Consider the following 21,961-nt stretch of genomic DNA (forward strand, 5'->3'; position numbering starts at 1 on the left):
CAGCTAATTTCAAAATTCGAAACGAAGATGATTTTTCCACTCCTCAAAGACCAGACTACAACGCCTGAACTGAACACATTAAAGTTTTACAGAAACACAACATATTTTTCAAACGGTTTTTTATATTGTATTATTAAAAGTTAAATAATCTACTGGTCAAACTTTCTAGAGTTCATTTTTTCACAGTAGAACATTTGTAGCTATCAAAATAGTTTCGTTGATCGGCGTTCACACGCAGGATCCCGCCCTGGATCAAGTTTAAAACTCTTCTTCGGATGAGTCAACAGTTTTGAATTTTGATTCCCTAAGGGCTAATCCCTTACACGAGAGTAAACGCTACGACTCCGTTTTTTCTCACCTGTTGTACGACAGACTTTGCTGCTTATTAACTACAAAATTATATAACATTTATGATGATGAGGAAAGGTGGGACTTGGGGAATTAATTTAACTGCCATCCGGGGTGGATCCAGGATTTCTTTTAGGGGGGGGGGGAACAGGTTGATCCGATCAAAATAATTTTAGGGGGGGGGGGCACAAAATAGGTTGATTCGATAAACTTGCGTTAGGAGCAAGTTTAATTAACGTAAACTTGAGGTAATTAAGGAAATTACACTGCTTTAGACTAGGCTGGGGGGGGGGGCGTCCCCCCCCCCCCTGGATCCGCCACTGACTGCCGTATTTTACTTCAGCAGAAGCTCTTTGGAAAACGTATTTTTTTTTATTGAGTTCAAAAATTTTAACTAACTAATAATTTTTTTCAGATCAGCAATTATGCTGGAATCCAAAATAGTTAAAATACTGTTATTATTAAGATTAAGTGACTTTGTTATTGTGAGGGTTACCCAATCTAAACCTGGGTTATCCAACCTAAAAGTATCTATATTCATTTTTAGTATAAAAAACAGTTGCAAGGACTTCTTAGACAGTTTTTACCTGACCTTCTTCTCAACAAAGCTTCTTCCAATCTTTCTCAGCAATAAATACCCATGGTTTGTCGATAAAATAAAATCAATACATTTTAAAATAACTACAAATAGCAGATAATGTCTAACTTACTTTTTACAGGTGCAGGTACAGTGTAATGATAGGCGATGGTGTATCTCTTACTAAACTGTCACCAACCTTTTTGAGAAACAAGTGGCATGGCATTGTTGGATAGAGTACAAGTTGTAAAAAAGGAGCATTGACATTGTCTTAAGGAAAAAAACAAAGAAATAATAAAAAATTTAAGATTGAAGTTCAGTCACATAAACATATCCCCAAAAAAGTATTTATGTAACGCTTTTAACTTGGTAAATACGTTTAACTTAAGTCAGAAATGCAAAAGACGATCAATGAAAATCGATCATCTAAGATCGACAAGACGATCGAGATCGACAAGACGATCTCTAAATTGTTCTCAAAAGATTGGTTAACTACCGGAATATATTCAACGATAAGTGACCCTTCACACAGGGCTTAGTCGTAGTCGTAATCTTAACTACAACTATGGCTTGGCAAAAGCTTTCCGTTCACATGGGTCTCAGAGTCTCAGTCCCAGGTGTAATAATAATTCAATTTGGATTTACTCACCATGAACTAAGACTAGGTTGTCAACCAATTACATCGAAGATTAGTGGTAAGAATTTGACAGGAATGGAGGGTGAGCAAGTGGTACATAAAAGTGGATTTCCTCGAAGAACTTATTGTGTATTTAGAGATCAGAAGGTTTTTGTATGATAAGGCAGAGAAAAAGCTGGACTTGGCTTTCAATTAATCTTCTTGGCTCTCTGAAGATTTCTTTTGTCCCTATCCTTCTTTTTCTTTTTGTTTTGCCAGCTTGGCCTGCCATAAGCATATATAGTGCCAATCCAGACAGAACTCCATACAAAAAACGCTAAGTCCTGAACCTTCTCATCCATATTTGGCTCTCGCGCCGTTCCTGATAGATGGCTCTCGCGCCGTTGAGGCTGCAAGTCATTCTATCCTAGTTTAACTTGTTCAGTGCCTTGAAATACTCCTCCCTTTGCGATGAAAGTGGTATTAATAAAAACTGTATTAATAGTGCTATTCTTTGTGACTGAGGCTGCTGCTGAAAACTGGATTGATCAATGCAAAAAAGGTACTTTCATTTCTTTTGCTGTTTTGGCGCCATCTGTCATAGCCACACTCGTCACACTAAGAATTTATAAAAATATAGATGACAGTCCCTTCGTTCGCAAGCGAAGAAGAAGAGGACGCAGAGGTGGCAGAAAGAAATTTAAGATTGACGTGTTAGTCACCTACGGACGATTGGCCAGCCAAAAGCCTAAGCGTGAGAGGTGTTTAGTCTCAATCCCGCGCGTGAGCCTACCGCCCCGGCTGATCCCTGACAACAATGATCCTACCAATGATTTCGGGTCTGATTGTCCTCCAGTATTATCGCCGCAGGTTCTCTCTTGTAAACACCAACTTCCCAACTTCCTTCTGAGCAATGTCCGCTCACTAACGAATAAAGTAGATGAGTTAGATGTCATTCTACGTCAGAATAATATCCATATCGCCGCAATTACCGAAACATGGCAGCTCGACGAAACAAGTGGAAGGATGGCTGGTTACAAGCTTTTCTTGAACACTAGAACAGACAGGATTGGCGGAGGTGTTGCCCTGTATGTACGCGATGATATCCCCTGCAAATATTTAGATAACTTCAATGACCCTAACCATGAAGCGATCTGGGCATTATGCAAGCCAAAACATTTACCACGAGTTGTCTCTTGCATCATTATTGCAAGTATCTACTATCCTGAAAGTGCCAAGAACAGACGGCTGTTGGTATCCTACCTTCAGTCTACGTTAGACACATTACGTCAGCCGTATAGCCGCCCGGGCTTCATAATAGCTGGTGACTTCAACCAAACAAAGAAACAATGGCTTGCTAATACGCTGGGTATGTCACAAGTGGTCAAGATACCCACCCATGTGACCGGGAGTACCCTTGACCTTATTCTTACAAACCTTGCTCCATATTACAAAGACGTGTTTTCGAACGGGCCATTGGGCAAATCGGACCATCACACTCTGCTGATGAAGGCAAAAAGTGAAATCAGGAAGCTTAAGAAAATAAAAGTACTCCGGAGACCTATCACGAAGTCTGCTATTAATACGTACGGAATGTGGGTTGGTACTCACTGCTTCAGCGAAGTATACAACGAAAGCGATGTCAACAGGAAAGCAGAAATATTTCAGTCCCTACTCTATGAGAAATACTTAGAAGTTTTCCCGGAAAAGCAATTTGTCGTGAGCGAATCTGACAAGCCCTGGATCACTCCAAAAATAAAACAGCTGATTCGCAAAAAAAACACTGTAAGGCAGTCAAGTGGTGACGCAACGTCGTTACGATTATTAAGAAACAAAATCGTTAGCCTTTGTCGCGAGGCAAGAAAGTCCTTCGGAAAATCCCTTTTGGACCCTGAAATAAAAAAGGATCCCCGTAAATGGCACCGTCTAGTGAGGCAGATTGCTGGAAAAACAGTATCATCCAGTATCCGTATTCTGAACGATGATGGGTCACTCGTGAGTGCAAATGACGTCAACAATTACTTTACTGACATTTGTACATCCTTTCCTGCCCCAACTAACACTGAAATAGAGAATCTACTGTCAATATGCCCTGACGAAGGTGAAATCGAAATAGTTGAGTATCAAGTTTTCAATGAGCTGAACAAGTTGTGTCCATCCAGTAGCTCTTTTCCTGAAGAGCTACCTATAAGGTTAATACGAGAGTTCTCTCTTTCCTTGCCAAGCCACTTGGACACATCATCAGCGAATGTTTCGCCCAGTCAACTTTCCCGTCGTGCTGGAAACGCGCATTTGTGCGTGTTATACCGAAGACTAAAACACCCAAATCTTGCAACGAGTTACGACCGATATCAATCACATCTACCTTTGCAAAAGTCACCGAGACATTCATCCTGCGTGAATTGCTCAAGCAAACGCGGGAAAACATAGACCGTTACCAGTATGGCGGCCTCAAAGGTTGCAATACCTCGATATACCTCGTGCGCCTAGTTGACATTATCTTTAAGTGGCTTGACAAGGGCAGTACCTTCATCGACCTAGCTCTCGCCGATTTCAGGAAGGCATTTGACCTGATTTGTCATCTTACGGCAGTAAAAAATATGCGAGCAATGGGCGCACAGAAGCGGTCTCTTGCATTAGTGATGAGCTTCCTTCAGGACAGAATGCAGTGTGTATTTCCATTGTTTGAAGGTGACTTGATCTCATACTGGTCTAAACTTACCTGTGGAGCCCCGCAGGGTACAAGACTTGCTGGTTTCATATTTATCTCCCTCATCAACTTCCTCCTTCAGAATTTCGAAGAGCGACTCAAATTCATCGACGATTTATCATTTGTCCTCAAATACCTCGTGAGAGAAGGTGTAATCGAACTTCAGTTCAGCAAGACCCTTCTGGCATCCTTCTCTGTGGACTGTGAACGTTACAAGTTGACACTGAATGCAGATAAATCAACGATCCTCAGGTTTTGCCCCTTAAAACGTGATCTGGAATTCCCGCAAGTCCCTTTCCCTATTGTTCAATCTGCAAAAATCCTCGGAGTCACATTATCGATGGACTGCACATTCACCGAACACGTGGAGAAGGTTATTAAGGCTGGCAATGCATCACTTCAGATCCTAGTCCTGATGCGCAGGTTTGGCTGCGACACTCAAAGCCTAAAAAATGCCTATATTACGTATGTGAGACCTCTACTCGAATATGCCGTCGCTGTCTGGGGACCTTTTGTCCAGAGCATCCACTACCTTTGCGATGACCTTGAATCTTTGCAGAAACGAGCTGTTAACATAATCGTTGGTAACAGAAGTGACGACTACAACAAACTCTTGCAAGAACTGAACCTTGAATCTCTCAGCGACAGACGATTATCACTGATCCTGTCCCTCGGCAAGTCACTGCTATCTTCGCCCCATCACAGACTGATCCTCCCACCTGATGCTCCTGTTAACCAAAGAACCAGATCCCAGTCGAAGCTACAACCCCCTGTCTGCAGGACCAACCGCTACAAAAACACGTTTGTCCCCTTTTTCGTTGAAGCATTCAACAAGACTTAGTGTTATTTGAATTCACGTGTTAGTGTTTTTATAGTGTTCTTTGTATTTTTTTTTTTTTCTTCTCATATTGTTGTAAAGACGACATAAATTAGCCATGGCTACGCTGTTCGATCTTAATAAACCTACGTCTATGTCTATGTCTATATTTTTCAACTTTCAATTTTGTGCAACATTATAAGCCATGATTGGTTGGTCTCGTAGAACCAGGTTCAAGAAAGAACGCTCCGTGTGAACGAATAAGCTTGGAACCTAGGGATGACTACGAAAGTCCTGAACCTCCTCATCCATATTTTTTAACTTTCAACTCGTGTGCCAAATTCATAAGCCATGGTTGGTGGATCTTGAAGAACCAGGTTCAAGAAAGAATACTCCGTGTGAACGGAGAAGCTTGAAACCTAGGTGCGACTACCCCTGAACCGTGTGAATTGCCGCTGAATCTTCAGGTGGTTTCAATTAAACGCTACTAAATTTAGCATGGTTTGGGATCTTGTTTTGAGGAACTTTTCCTCAAAACAAGTTTTTCAAAGAAAAGTAAAGAACTCCATTAAACCAAAAATGAGCAAAAATATAATCAAATAATCTAAAAAGCGGAAAACTACCACAAATCAGCATCAATAAATAAAAGAAACCCAAAACGAACAGGAATTAAAAAACATAATCGCGTCAAACTCAAAACGAACAGATATTACCATGAGCAGGACTCACAATCCCTATGGCTTCTCAAGGAAAGAACATAATTTGCACTTTATTGAAAAACGAAAATACAAATGGATGTGCATTGTCAGTTTAATATACATATGCTGATATTTATCCTTTAAAATCTTAATAGTTTTTGATTTATTAAAGTTATAAAATTGAAAATATTGAAAAAAAAAATTTTGTTGCAGGACTAGAGGCAGTAGTATTATGATGCAAACATTGTCTTTTGGTTAGTTCAACATTACCCACAAAAAGCCTTGTAAGTTTTAATTTCACACACAAAACTATTAATAAGATATTGCTGATATCCCCTTTTGACAGCCTGCGCACGGATTACGTGTTGTGATTCAGTTTGCATTCCTCTCTAAATATTCTCTGAAAGGTTCACCTTCATACCCTTAGGTATAATTGTAATAGTAGTCACAGCAGTAGTATTAGTGCTCAACTTAATACAATTAGCCATTGCTATGACATTGTTGATATGTCCTATTGATAACCTGTATATTCATATACTTCTTGAAATTTTCATCTTAATGCTCTTAGCCTTACAAGTAGTTGCAATAGAAGTAGTAATTGGAGCAATATAATGATAGTAGTAGAACTAGTAAATGTAGCACTGACAGTAGTATTAGTAGTAGTGTACACAAATTGTCTTTTGGTCAATTGATTCCCCTTGAAGCATTCTCTGAGAGTTTCAACTAAATACACAAATCAATTCTTAAGATACGCTATTTTGACAATCTAAATGCACATAATGTATTTTGTTAGTTTGAATTTGCCATCAATATTCTCTCAAATTTTACCTTCATAGACATAGCCTTAACAGTACTAGTATCACAGTAGTTGTCGTAGTAGTAGGAGAAGTAGTTCCAGTGTTAGTGTTGTATTAGTAGTAGTAGTAACAGTAGTAGCAGCAGTTTTTATAGCGGTAGTAGCATGTACAGCTTGCCTTTTAGTCAGTTGAACATCCCTTTCATGATGCCCCGGTATTTTATCTTGACACGGAAAGCCGTTCCAAAAATATTGCTGTGCACTTTTGACCCCCTTTTGACGCCCTTTTCACCTCAATATTCTAAGCCTTATAAGCTGTTGCAATTGAAGCAGCAGTTGGAGTAGTGTAGTAGCAGTAGTAGTGCTATTAATGTTAGAAGTGACATGCTTACCTTTTTGTCAACTGATCTTCCCCTTTAAGTATTCTCTGAAAGTTGCAACTTAATACCAAAATACATTCTTGAGATACGCCCTTTAGACAATCTGCATGCACATAGTGTATTTTTATTTAGTTCAAATTTTTCCTCAAAAATTTATCAATTTTCACCTTCATACGCGTAGCCTTATTTGTACTAATATCATAGTAGTAGTGGTAGTAGTAGCAGTAATAGTGTACTGTTGTTAGAAGTAATAGCCTAACAATAGTATCAACAGCATTAATAAAAGTAGTAGCAGGTACATTTCGCCTTTTGGTCAACTGAACATCCCACCCATGATCCCCTGAAGTTTCCTCTTGATACGATAAGCCGTTAAAAAAAATATAGCTGATACGGCCGGATAAGTAATCCGTATGCACATAGTAGGTTTTATTTTATTCAACTTCCCCTCAACATTTCTTCAGATGTTTATTTCAATATCCTCACTTACCATTCTTGCTCCCAGGCTCTGGTGGGTTTGTTTCAACCCCAAAAGGCTTGCTATATGATTTTTGGACTATTCTGAATCAAATGGCTATCTTAAAACTTCTTTTGGATACATTTCGGACAAACACGACGGTTGAGGTAGGGGCAGGGTAGCTGCCCTCCGATCACTTTGAGTCTTAAAAAGGGTGCTAGAACTTATAATTACCAATCTGATGAGCTTCCTCCGATGTATATACGACCACTTTGTCTATAGTAACCTTATATGCCCCCAGGGCATAACTTACAACCCTTGCCCTGATATCTGTGGGGGAGTGTCCTCCTCAAAAGCCTAATTTCTATCTGGAAATCAGCTACGCTGAACAAAATGGCTATCTCAAAATTGGATGTGTTTGGGGAAATTGTGGGCGTGAAAGGGGTGTTAGTTGCCTTTCCATCACTTTCTACTATTAAAAAGGGCACAAGCCACTCCAATTTCCAATCGAATAAGCCGTTTTGAAATTTCTACGACAACTCCTTTGATACGAAATTCCCTGGTCTAAGACCAAGAAGAAAAAAAAAAAATAATACATTGTGCCAAAATCGTTCTTTACTTATAAAATGGGAGGATCAAAATCTGAGTTTTGTAATTATTTTGCAAATAAGGTCTGGCAGCTAGTATTGCAGGGCAAAGGGTGGATAACCGTAATCATAATAAATAGTTATATTTTCAAACATAAGTATTAGGGTTTTGACAGAATTAATATACAAAATTCTTTTTAATTGTCTTACATTCTCTTTGCCAAATTTGTTATATGGAGATGTTCTGGAGTGATCGAGAAACCGATTAGAGATTAAAGTCTTATTCCAATGAAAAAATGTTAATGATAATTTTTCAGAGTAAATTGTCCACAAGCAATTTTTCAGAGGGGGGATTCTCAGCGAGGAAGGAGCTGTCTGGAGGGAATTCGACGGGGGGGGGGTGCACCTTACGTTGGATGAAATTTCCACGGAGGTATTTTCCGTGAAGGGGGGGGGGGGTATATTTCATAGAGGGTGAGCAAGATTTACCGGCATTATTTGAAAAACGAACAGAAATTATGTCATATATGAAGGGTTGCCTCCTCCTCAATACCTTATTCTGTGCGCTAAAATTTGACTGTTTACTAAAATTGAAACACAGGGGCTGTTTAATTAGAATATGAAGCTTTTTAAAAGTGCTAATAGCTTTAGCGTAAAGAGCAAGGTATTGAGGAGGGGGCAACCCTTCATATCATACTTTTGTCAACATATAAAAAGTGTACATTACGTGAACCAGAACATAATTTGCGCTTTACTGAAAAAAATTTAATTTTTTTTACTTTTATAACTTTAATAAATCAAATAATATTAACATTTCGATTACTAAATATCAATATATGTATATTAAACTGACAATGCACAATCATTTGTATTTTTTTAAGTAAAGTGGACATTAAATTCTGGCCTTGGGAAGGCATAGGGGTTTTGAGCCCTACTAAAGTTAATTTCTGCTCGTTTTGAGTTCGACTCGGTTATTTATCTTAATTTCTGTTTGTTTTGGGTTTCATTTATTTATCGATGCTGATTTGTGGTAGTTTTACGCTTGGTGGACTATTTGATTTTATTTTTGCTCATTTTTGGTTTAATGGAATTCTTTAGTTTTCTTTGAAGAACTTATTTTGTGAAAAAAGTTTTTTTTAATTAATTTCTGTTCGTTTTATATTGACATAGTCTTTTCAGGGAAGAAGAAAATAATACTTTAAATCTTTTTGTTTTTTTAAGACTTTATAGTTTGGTCTACTATTTGTATGCTGGAGGAAAATTTTTAGCAATTTTTAACAACATACACCCTTTCAAAAATCTGAACACAAATATTAGTGTTTAATTTCGTTTCATAGCTCCTCTAGTTGACCTGAAATGGAAAACTTTATACCATTCGCAAAAAAATCTGCTTACTTTCTTTGATAGCTGGGATACACTTGCACTATTTTGACTTGGTTAAATTTTAAGAGCAGAAGTAGCCACGAAAGTTTGAACATAATACCCTCTGTCGTTCTTGGGATACTGCTGAGATTCCTTATTGGGAATTAGCATTAACACAGTGCATTTCGATTTAATCTTAACGCAACATTTAGTTTTTAAACATAAAGGCAAATGGGAGGGTTGGCGTGGGAGGGGGATTAGTTGCCCTCCAATCAGTTCCGACTATTAAAAAGGGCATAAGATCTTTCTATTTTCAATCAAATGAGCCTTTTCAGAAGTTCCTACGACAACTCCTTCGATCCGAAGTGCCCTGGCCTAAAAAACAACAAAAACCAAAAAAAAATCATACATTACCCACATCGATCTTGACTATAACAATTTCAAGCCTATCAATGGCAAACTATCAATATGGCTAGAACAAAACAAACAGCGAGAAAATCAACGTGATCAACGTGGGCGTGAGAGGGGGGGGGGTTATTTGCCCTTCAATCACTTTCGACTATTAAAAGGGTACTAGCCCTATCAATTTTCAATTGAATGAGCCCTTTTTGATGTTTTTACAACATCGCTTTCTATAAAAACCTTACATGGTCCCAGGGTATAACTTACAACCCTTGCCCTGGGGGTGGTGGGGGGGATGGGTTGTCCTTAAAGACCTAATTTCCGAAACTTTCAACTACGTTGAATAAAATGGCTATATAAGAATTTTAATTGGATGTGTTTGGAGAAAAGGTGGGCGTGAGAGGGGGCTAGTTGCCCTCAAATCACTTTCGACTATTAAAAAGGGCACTAACCCTTCTAATTTTAAATCGAAAGGGCTCTTTTTCAAGTTTCTACGACAAAGATTTCAATAAATACCTTGTATTCTACCAGGGCATACCCCTTGCCCTGAAGACTGTGGGGGGAGTGTCCTGCTCAGAGGTACAATTTCCTGAACTTTAAACTGCGTGGAACAAAATTTCTATCTAAAAATTTTGATTGGATATGTTTGGCGAAATTGTGGGCGTAGAAGGAGTGTTAGTTGCCTCCCAATCAGTTTCGACTATTAAAAAGGACACTAGCCCTTTCAATTTATAATCAAATGATCGCTTTTTAAAGTTTCAACGACGACACGTTCATTAAAAACCTCATATGCCCCCAGGGCATACCATACCACCCTTGCCCTGAGGGCTCTGGGGGAGTGTCCTCCTCAAAAACATAATTTCTATCTGGAAATCCACAACACTGAACAAAATGGCTATTTAAAAATTTTGATTGGATGTGTTTGGGGAAAAGGTGGGTGAGAGGGGGGCTAGTTGCCCTCAAATCAATTTCGACTATTAAAAAGGGCACTAGCCATTTCACATAGATGCCCTCAAATCAATTTCGACTATTAAAAAGTGCACTATCCCTTTCAATTACTAATCGAATGAGCCGTTTTTGAAGTTTCTACGATAACAAGTTCTATAAAAACTTTATATAACCCCAAGGCATAACTTACAACCCTTGTCCTGAGGGCTGTGAGGGGTTTGCCATCCTCAAAGACCTAAGTTACAGAACTTAAAACTACTTTGAATAATTTTGCTATCTCAAAATTTTGACTGGATATGATTTGGGAAAAGGTGGGCGGGGGAGGGGGTTAGTTGCCCTCAAATCACTTTCGACTATTAAAAAGGGCACTAGAACTCCCAATGTCCAATCGAATGAACCCCTTTTGAAGTTTCTACGAGGACCCCTTCCATATGAAGTGCCCTGCTCTAAAGGAAAAAAATAATACATAATACATTGTGCCAATATCGTTCTTATATGCCCACAGGGCATAACTTAAAACCCTTCCCCCGAGGGTTGTGGGGGAGTGTCCATCTCAAAAACATATTTTCTATCTGAAAATCAACTACGCTGAACAAATTGACTACCTCACAATTTGGATGGGTGGTGTTGGGGGTACGGATGGGCGTGGGGGGGGCAACTTGCCCTCTAATCACTTTCGAATATTAAAAAGGGCACTAGCCACTCCAATTTCCATCGACTGAGCTCTTTTCGAAGTTTCTACGACAACTCCTTCGATACGAAGTGCCCGACTAAACAAGAAGAAGAAAAAAAAATAAAAACACAGTGTGGCCACATCGTTCTTTACTTAGGCAGCGCTAGCGCGCTGCATCTTATTCTTTCTGACTTTTGTGCATTCCTTGACTAGAGAATAAATCATATTAAAATTCATCTCCAATCCTATTAAAAGCTTTTTTTAATGTTAGGTTTGAGGCAAAACTCCAACGACCCTCTCTTCTATGAAGGTCTAAATCGGGTCAAAACTCGGTAAATTTTCGTTGTATAACTTTGGGAAAATTTCACTGTTTATTCCAAATTCTTATTTACTGCTATGACTTTAAATATGTTTATAATTGAATTGAAAATCATCGTGAAAATGACAAGTTCAGTCGTTGAATGGCAAGTTCAGGGAACTCTCAACTGCGCATATTTCAGATTAATTCTCATTGCTATAGATTTTGATTTGTTCCCCATCTTCCTCATTAAAAACCTATTTCTAGTAAGTTCTTCATTTTTTTTCAGCCAAATCAAAATAACAACAAAAAAAAACGAGAAAATAGCGACATTATTTCGCCATTTTTCCAGAAATACGACAGTCAAGTAAAGTCGGCAAACAATACAAATGTCTTCAACATGAGGAAATTAGAACAAGTTTTGATTGCAAAATACTAACTGCTACCTTTCCTATCGTAAGTGGCGTTTATGCTTTTACCGAATCTTTATTCCCTTAATGTATTGATATAGGTCAAGTTTTATACAATGATCACTTGTTTTCTGGTTGTTTTTCTTGAAATTGGTGCTAGGCCTAACTGATAATGGCAAATTAGTTAATTTTGAGCCTTTTCAAATGCTTAACTAAGCAGAAGGTAAAAAGTCGATAAAGTTCTACGAAATCATATTATTGAGTTAGGACAAAAGTGAATACACCATTCAATGCCTTTTTTTTATGCTGATTACAAATATAAGCTAATAATCATTTCTATCGGAAATGAATTTCAGCCCCCCTTATATATGCCAATTCAGGGTTAGTTTAGGTTAGCCTGGAATGTGATATGAAAATCCCTACAGGGTTCTTAAAATTTCACCTATCTCTATTGACAGATTCCTGAATCTGTCAGTAGAAGTTGTCAGTAAAGACTAGACTTTAAGATTTTGAGTTTTGTCATTGTTATTGTGAAGGCAAAATACACCCAATTTGTGCCAATTTTTAGGTAAAGTTCTATGAAATCATATTATTGAGTGAGGACTAAAGTGAATGCACCATTTGATGCCTTTTTTTATGCTGATTACGAATATAATAAGCATTTCTATCGGAAATGAATTTTTCTCCCCCCCCCCCCTATATCGGCTATGCCAAACCTAACCCGGAATTGGCATATATAGGGGGGGGGGGTGGAATTCATTTCTGATAGAAATGGTTAATATATTCGTAATCAGCATAAAAAAAAGGCATCGAATGGTGTATTCACTTTATTCCTAAATCAATAATATGATTTTGTAGAACTTTACCAAAAAGCCTACATACACAATATCATAATATAATTAGGACTGTTTAAAAGAAAATCTGCTAAGAAAATAATTTTTAGACCTACTTCATAAAAGGCTATGCAGAAAAATTGTTGCTGACCTTGTCATTTCTGTAAGGATTTCACTTTATTTTACACCCCCCCTCAGGGTTGCCACCCTGATCTAGAAGAATTTACTGAATTGGAGAGAAAAAATTTGCTAGATTGCATCTGTTTCTACTAAATGCCCTAAAAAAAATTTTTCTCATGCTGTTGTAGCTGCACGCACACCATCAAGCATCAATGTTTACTATAGGAGGATAATCAGTACGATTTTCACAATCTTTTTTCGTTTTTTTCTCTTTTTCTCTTTTCTTTTGTTTTCATAGTATGATTGAAAATTCTGGAAACCTTTATGTTCAAAAATCCTTTTTTTGGATTATTTGGATGTACTACTGGATAGGCATAATAGTCCAGATGCAGTGTATACAAGACGTCAAACAATAGTCTGGAATCTTGGATTCTGGAAATTTTGCTGGTGAAGCCTGGCTTTAAATTTATCAATGTTCTTCAGGTCATAAAATTCAGATATATTGAAAAAGTAAAAAACAATCTACAAAGACAAACAGCTACAACTCATCATGAAGCAATTCAGACGATGAAGTGCTAAGAATCTGAGGCGTGTTTGAAAGTGACAGCATTTGAAATTTGTCCCCCAGTTTCCGTTTTTAGGTTTGAAATCTAAACCATTCAATTTTACAGTTTTAGGAGGAAATTTGCCAGTTTTAAAACACTAATTGGGCTGGTCTTCAAATTCGGGATAAGCTGCTTATAAAGATGTCTGGCAGATTTTAAAGCAATTAATTTATGATTTTTTTTAACTGATTTTTTCTGGATTCTTTCTCGTTCGTATTCTAGGGAATCAAAAAACCAATTTAATCTATTTCACTTCAAAATGAAAACAACATAATCGGCTACCGGTTTAGTTGTAAAATTATGTAAGTTAAAAAGTACACCTCAAATTGGACTAGGGCTGCCAAGAAAAAGAAAACTTATATTAATTAGTTTAAAAATACCATTTTGTCAATAGTCTTCAGGTCAGGTGAATCATACGAATTTAATATTAAAAAGAAAAACGTGTAGTCATAATTAAAAAAGTCGCACTTAAAAGGCTTTAATCGTCCTCATCCAAATTTAAAGCATTGACTAGTGTCAAATTCTGACTCAAGGGATCCACTTGTTTCCATTTCTTGGTAGCCAAAGTCAAATCGCTGGGGATCACCCTGTCATGGACTCTACTTGACAATCTGAGGACAAGTTGCTTTGGTTTCATAAGAGCTGAAACAGTCAAGATATTTAGCTTATTCCGATTTTTGGTTTTAATGACGGACAAAATTGAGAACTGTCTCTCTGCTCCAGCACTTGAATGGGGCAAGCTGCAGAGAGTCAGAAAGAACTTTGGCAAGTATGGAAACAGTTCATTTCCAGCAGCGTCTTTAAAAAGGGACAAAGCTTTCCAAAATTTGCATGGATTTTTGAGGTCCAACTGTGAAACATGACAGAGAATCGTTTTCTTCCGTTTAATTAACGCAAACTCAAGTTTGCGTTAGTTAAACTTGCTCATAATGCACTTTATTGGATCAACCGCTTTTGCCCCCCTCCCCCCTAATTTTTTTGTGGATCAACCTATTTTGCGCCCCACCCCTAAAAAAATCCTGGATCCGCCCCTGCGCAGACTGAAACCATATGTCATCTCATTCAGAAGAGAAGAAGCACTCAAGGTCACAGCATTCACCTAACACAGTGGTCAGGAGCCATTTTAGTTTAGAGACTCAAATATAAACAATGGAACGACTATTTAATATTTGACAACAATATATGTTTATTAATGTATCAAACCTATATCATAGCTTTAGACCTTGACTCAATTGCGAGTGCCCCACCCGCAATTGCCCCAACCCACAAATATTAGTATTTATGATAGTTCTACCCTAGGATGAAAGGATGATAAACTTTCTATCTACAAGTACCCCCCCTCGCTGAATGATGCTGCCTTATTTTTATATTTTTGTTCTGAGATTTCTATTATATAGCATTAAAAGTGCCAATTAGACGAGGTTTGCCCCCCCCCTGGAATTACGCTTATGGGCGCCCATGTATATATATATATATATATATATATATATATATATATATATATATATATATATGTTGGTAAATATCTACCAAATCATATTATTGAGTTAGGACTAAAGTGAATGCACCATTTGATGCCTTTTATTATGCTGATAAATATATATATATATATATATATATATATATATATATATATATATATATATATATATATATATATATATATATATATATTGAAAAATGGTTAAATGGGATTCTTTGACACAAATAGGACTATCTAGTAACTAGGACTATCTAGGACTATATATATATATGTTGGTAAATATCTACCAAATCATATTATTAAGTTAGGACTAAAGTGAATGCACCATTCGATGCCTTTTTTTATGCTGATTACGAATATAATAAGCATTTCTATCGGAAATAAATATCAGCCCCCCCCCCCCTATATATGCCAATTCAGGGTTAGGTTAGGTGGTAAATATCTACCAAATCATATTATTGATTTAGGAATAAAGTTAATACACCATTTGATGCTTTTTTTATGCTTATTACGAATATAATAAGCATTTCTATTGGAAATAAAGTTCAGCCCCCCCCCCTATAGATGCTATACCCAACATAACCCTGACTTGACAGTTATAGTGGGGGGGGGGGCGGAAAATCAATTCCAATGTAAATGCGTATTATATTCGTAATACGCATAAAAAAAAGGCATCAAATGGTGTATTCACTTTTGTCCTGACTCAATAATATGATTTGGTAGATATTGACCAGGTATAGCCTATATAAGGGGGGGGGGCTGAAATTCAGGTCCGATAGAAATGCTTATTATAGTCATAATCAACATAAAAAAGGCATCGAATGGTGCATTTATTTTATTCCTAGATTAATAATATGATTTGGTAGATATTTACCTATATGTTACTTTTACTATATATATACTCTTACTTTATATATATATATATATATATATATATATATATATATATATATATATATATATAATGTTACTTTTCTACTTACTTTCAATTTCTCTCAGCAGGCTCCTTTTTCCTCAATAGTAATTTTCAGACTGAGGAGATTCACCTAATCACCTTGGGTGGTTTTTGTTTTGGGTGGCTTTTGTTTTAATTCCAATAGATTCCTAATCATCACAAACCCAAGTGTCATTACAGCTTCATTTTTAGTTGGTAAGATTTGATACACAGAAAGATGATTTTGTCAACCTTAGACGCAGGCAGTGAAGTGTCTGTTTATAAAAATAGGTGACTGCTTGTCTCTCTCTTAAGAGACAGACAAGCAAAAATTGTAAATTGTCATATATTTACAATAATTTTTTTCCTTGAATTCATTGAAAATAAAAAAAAGTTTTGTTTACTATAAATCATGACTTTTTACTAGTTTTTACTAGATTTCGTGAAATTTACTAGATCCTCTAAATTTACTAGATTTTTTTTTTAATAGATCTAGTAAAATCCTACTGACGGTGTCAACCCTGCCCCCTCCCCCCTTCAGTTTTAAAATATATAGCACAAGTTGTATATTTACCATGCATTTTTCTGTTTCTTGATTGAATCAGTATAAATATCAAGCAATTCAAATAAATGACCTAGGCTATGCCTACAATAAAGTGTTTGATGCCTTTTTTATGCTCTTACAGAATTTAACAATCTCTTCCTTACAGGTTTAATTTTGACATAGCCTTCTTACCCTTTCCCAAATATAGGCTTAGGCTATGGTCCATAGCCTATTAGGTTATATATTTCCCATGCATTTATTGGTTCTTGGTTAAATTTTTCACAGTTCATTTTATTGACTTACAAATAAAGTAAACACACCACTTGATGCCTTTTTTTATGCTCTTTCCAAATATGATAATCATTTTTGTTGGAAATGGAGTTTGCTCCCACCCAGGGGTTTAGCACTTTAGGGGGGGGGGGGGTGAAAGTAAATTTTATTTCTGATGTAAATGAGAGGTAAATTTAAACTTTACCCACACCCCTACCCCTAATATGCAAATATATACCCTGAATTGGTATATATAGGGGTGGGGTAAAATTCCTTTCTGACAAAAAGGATTATTATATTTGGAAAGAGCATAAAAAGGCATCAAGTGGTAAGTTTACTTAAGGCCTATTTGTAAATCAATAATATGAACTGCAAAAAATTTACTGGTTATTGATTTTGTTCACTATCAATTCAATTTACAGGTACACTGGTTTTCACAAGATTGACACTAATAGAGATATATAAGCATCATCTAAAATAAGAGAAAATTTTATCATCTTTGAGGGTCTATAAAGGGCTTAAAATTGAGTTTGCAAGTAAAGCAATTATTATATTTAGAAAGAGCAAAAAAATAGGCATCAAGTGGTATGTTAACTTAATTTGTAGGTCATTCATATGAACTGTTCAATATTTATCATATCAGTGTTGCTTTAATTTAAAGGTATTAATTGAAACAAAATCTGACCTGCAATCTATCCAAAAAAACCTTGACATTCTTGGGACTTGGGCTGATACATGGCTCCTCTCTTTCAGTGCTGATAAATGCAATGCAATCCACTTCAGCAATCAAAATACACATCAGCAACACGATCTCCAAGGTACCCCCTCTCTGCAGTTTTTGAAGAAAGAGATCTTAGAAGCATTGTTGAATGTCAACTTAAGTTCAGCACCCATGCTAAATCTGTATTGTTATTTGCCCTCCAATCTCTTGGAATGATCAAAAGAACTATCTTCAGCAGATGGCCAAAAGTATTTATGAAGCTCTACAAGGCACTAGTTTGCTTTTGCCTAGGGGTTGGAATATCCCTGGCATCAATACTTTAAGAAGGACAAAGAAATACTTTAAAGAGTACAACAAAGAGTAACAAACATGGTCAAATGCATCAAAAAAATGCCATACAAGGAGTGTTTACATCACTTGAAGCTTCCTACTCTCACATACTTGAGGAAATGTGGCAACATGACTATGGCCCACAAAATTATTTCTAAAAATATTTTCCTGGTCTCATTACTGGAGCTCTTTACTTTTCTTTGAAAAACTCATTTTGTGGAATTTCTAAAAAAAAAAATAATCTTGTGTAAAGGCCCCGTCATGGTCTGTTGTCAAATTTGCTTTACAAGTAGGCCTATGCTTTGGAGGCTTTGGCCTTCTTTTACAACCATGGAAATATCCACTCCAAACTACAACTTAAGTTAAAAAAGTAAAGTTTAGGAAATATATCATTTGGGCTATATATTTGCACATTAGAATAAAAAAAAAAGTGGAGTGCTTTTAGGAAAGATTATCTAAAATTTTTCTGCATACTATGAAGTAGATATAAGAATTGCTTTCTTGCCATGTTTCCTTCTCAACAGGCATAATTGTATGCTGTTACCAAATCACCACTGGGTGCATCTTTTTAATCATCTTTTTATTAGAAAGGGGAGGGGAGTAAAGGTCTAGATTAGGGGATATTGAGAAGGAAAATGTTAAGGAAACAATTCTTACTATATAATAAGCAGAATAATTTCAGCTAACACATTTTGACTACAGGACCACTATACTTTACCCCAACTGAAAACATGCTACTACTAGGTTGTGAAGTTTTTTTTCTCCAACTGTGTGGATAGCCTATGGCACTTCCTTAGCCAGAATATAGGCATATCCCCTAGTACTGAAGCCTTTAAGACAGCTTTTGACAGAGATTGGTGCAGCAAGCCATGGTGCACAGTTTGGGATGTGCCCAATGAGTGACCATCACTATTGACTGGTGTTTACAGGATTTGTCATTTTCACTGGTAATTGTGATTTAAGGTACCTCCTCCATAATTTACAAATATATATCCAATACATTCCACCATCCATCACTGTTGTTTTTCTGGTTCTTGTTTTGTCACAGTTGATTCAATTTATGAGTACATTATTTGGAACAAGAGAGACACATTGGCACAATGTATTAGAAATATTTAATTTGGGCTATATATTTGCACATTAAAGGGGTTGAAGGTAGAGTATAGAAGAACTGCAGTCAAAATGCGATAGCTGCAGTTATTCTGCATGTTATGAAGTATAAATTGTTTTCTTAACATATTTACCTACTCAACAGTCCCTTAATCAGGGCTTTTACCAAAAATGGGTACAAGTAATTATGAAAACTACCTTTAAACAATCACAAACACTTGCTTATTACATGTCTAAATATATATTGCTTCACTTTACCACAGTTGTACCAATTAAGAAAAACAAATTAGAGGGGGGGGGGGCAAATATATTTTTAAAAATTTAAAGGGAGAGTAATCTTGTATTTTTTTAACAAAAATACCAAAAAAGTACTCTCTGAAATCTAAAAGGAGCTTAAAATGTAATTAGTCCTGCTGCTTTACCTCTGCAATTAGTAAATATGTAAAGAGTGTAAAAAAAAAGATTAATTGAGTAATGTGCTCATATTCTACCTAACTAAGTAACAGAAAAAACTAAGAATATACCACAAAATGAACAGCCTACAAAAATAAGGTAAACCTGAAGCAAAGGGACTCTTTTGAAGAAATCCCCAAACAGTTCCAAAAACATCTCTTAGCAATCATAAACACTTACTAAATGTTATTCTGAAAGTCACATTGCTTTACTTTACCTTTCCCCCCTGGGGATGAATGTGCCCCTATTGTAAAATTTGAGTTGTGTCCCCATTGTAAAGTTTGGATGTTTGCTGTTGTAAAATATGATGGGAATGTATAAAGTGGGTAGTATATTTAACGGCCAAGGGTGCATATGTGGGGGGGGGGGTAAAGTAATGCAATGCCCTTTTAGGAATTAGATAAATAAGTATTTAATATTGTTTTAACTTAGTTTTCATTTTTTTTTTCCTCAAAGGAGCCCCTGTGCTATAAGTTAGGACAAATAGAGTAATTAAGAAAATGCTTTGTGTAACCTGGGCAATTGCTTAGGAAGGGTGTGGGGCTGGTATGCAGTTAACTAGAATTGACTTTGAAATCTAATTAATAGAAGTATCCTGAATCTAATAAAGCAAGAATTTGTTATTATTGTTTAGTTCAGAAGAGGCCATTCCAAAAACTGTTACCTTCTATACAGACAAAATTTCCATGTAATGTCAATTGCCCCCTTGTAACATGTGGATTATTTTTAATAGGCTTGCTCCCCCCCCCCCCAAAAAAAAAAACCGTAATCACCTTCCCCTACCTCTCTTTTGGAAAGGTGGCTGTAGCCACCTTAGTTTTGAGCATTGTTAATTTTTGTCAAAAAGAAGTTTAAACTATATTTTACACTTTAACATTTTATTTGACTTATTTCATAGCTAGCTTTTCTTTTTAATTGGAAGAATATCTTCCTTCAGTAAAAGTTAACGTTAAACAATATAGTTTTAGGAAAGTTCACTCTTATTATCTGTATTTGTTATTGTATGCTGAATTGTGCAAAAACAACATGACGTTTTTATGAATTGTGGGCTTATTTTAGCGAATTATTCATGACTTTTAGATAAAAGAAAACCAGCCCACTGTCATTATAGTAAAGATGAGTGTCTACTTATTTACTGAGAATATGCTTGATTATCCTGAAGTAAAGAAGAACGTCAGTCACACACCTGAAAAAGAGGCAAGGTAATCATTCTTTGGCAAGATAATGACATTTTTATTTTATGAAAATAGTTTTGAAAAAGAACAGTAAAGCTACAACTCAACTTGTTGTAAAGTCAAGAAGTATAGTATGGATCCTTTGGGGTATAAAATATGATTTTAGCTCACCACTAACTGGTGATTTCATCTTATAACCCAATTTTGCTTTGCTTCTATAGTATGAGAAAAATATCATGATTCATTAATAGGACATGATCTAGTTTTAATGATTGAGTCCATATACCAAATGGTATTTTGGAAAAGACTGGCATATTTTTTTTTGCGCAAAGTTTTAATTTTAGTTAAGAACCAAACAATGGCTTCATCAAAGATCTTAGTCTTTTTCTCTTTTAATTACTTCTATTACTGCTAATAACTCACTGCAGCACCAAGCCGCCCAAGGTCAACACAGCTATGCATCTCCTCTATCCCAATCTATTCAAATCATCCCTCTTTACACCCTCTCAAGAAGCTCTTGTTTCCCTTAAATCTTTCCTTATAACAATCTCCCACCCTATTTGGGGACAACCTGCTTTTTGTTTGGCTCTAGATGGTTGACCAGCAAGGACAGTCTTTGGCCATCTGTCATCCTTCATCTGCAGAACATTTCCTATCCATCTCATTCTTTCTCTAATTTTAACCCTAGAAAGCAGGATTGAACCACATTTTTTGTACAGCTTACTATTTGAGATACAGTCAGTCAGTTGGGTACCCAAAACAATTTGTGGTAGTTTCTCTGGAAAATATGTAGCAACTCCCCTTCCCTTTTTTTTTGAAGCGCCCATGCTTCAGAGCCATACTTGACCCCCAGCATTACTGTAGTTTCCAATATTCTAGTCTTGGTTCACAGACTCATCTTCCTATTCTTCCAAACTTTTCATCAGCTGTGAGAAAACACCCTTGGTATTGGCTATTCTACTTTTAACATCTTCACTGCACTCACCATCTTCAGTAATAATACTACCTAGGTAACTGAAGCTATCCACTTGGTAAATCTTCTTGTTAGCCTACTCAACAGCACCCAAATCTGGTGTTCTTCTTACAGAAATTGCCTCCCCCTTATTTCAGGGCAGTCCCAAACACATTAGCATTCAACTCCTTTGGAAAGACTGTAGTTGTACTCTGGCTTCCATCGGACTCATATACACAATGAGCTTCATTGTTCACTAATCCAGCTGATAATTTCCTTAGGAAATCTAGTTGTTGGATCTTTCCTTCAGAGTCTTTTGCATGGATTGTTTTATAGAATTTCCATCCAGCTGAAG

General features: G+C 36.5%; 1 long non-coding RNA gene across 1 annotated transcript in view; it reads right to left on the reverse strand.

Annotated features, from left to right (window-relative positions):
- Positions 1-1,009, reverse strand: part of LOC148951995 (uncharacterized) — a 28,971-nt gene extending 27,962 nt beyond the window's left edge. The window contains exon 1 of the long non-coding RNA XR_016141791.1: positions 936-1,009. This is a non-coding gene — a long non-coding RNA (uncharacterized LOC148951995). The remainder of the gene's footprint in view (positions 1-935) is intronic.
- Between the last annotated feature and the right edge of the window lie 20,952 nt (positions 1,010-21,961).

This window comes from Artemia sp. Qi Xiang Cuo, chromosome 5 (genome assembly GCF_049724085.1).
Source record: "Artemia sp. Qi Xiang Cuo chromosome 5, ASM4972408v1, whole genome shotgun sequence".
Lineage (NCBI taxonomy): Eukaryota > Metazoa > Arthropoda > Branchiopoda > Anostraca > Artemiidae > Artemia > Artemia sp. Qi Xiang Cuo.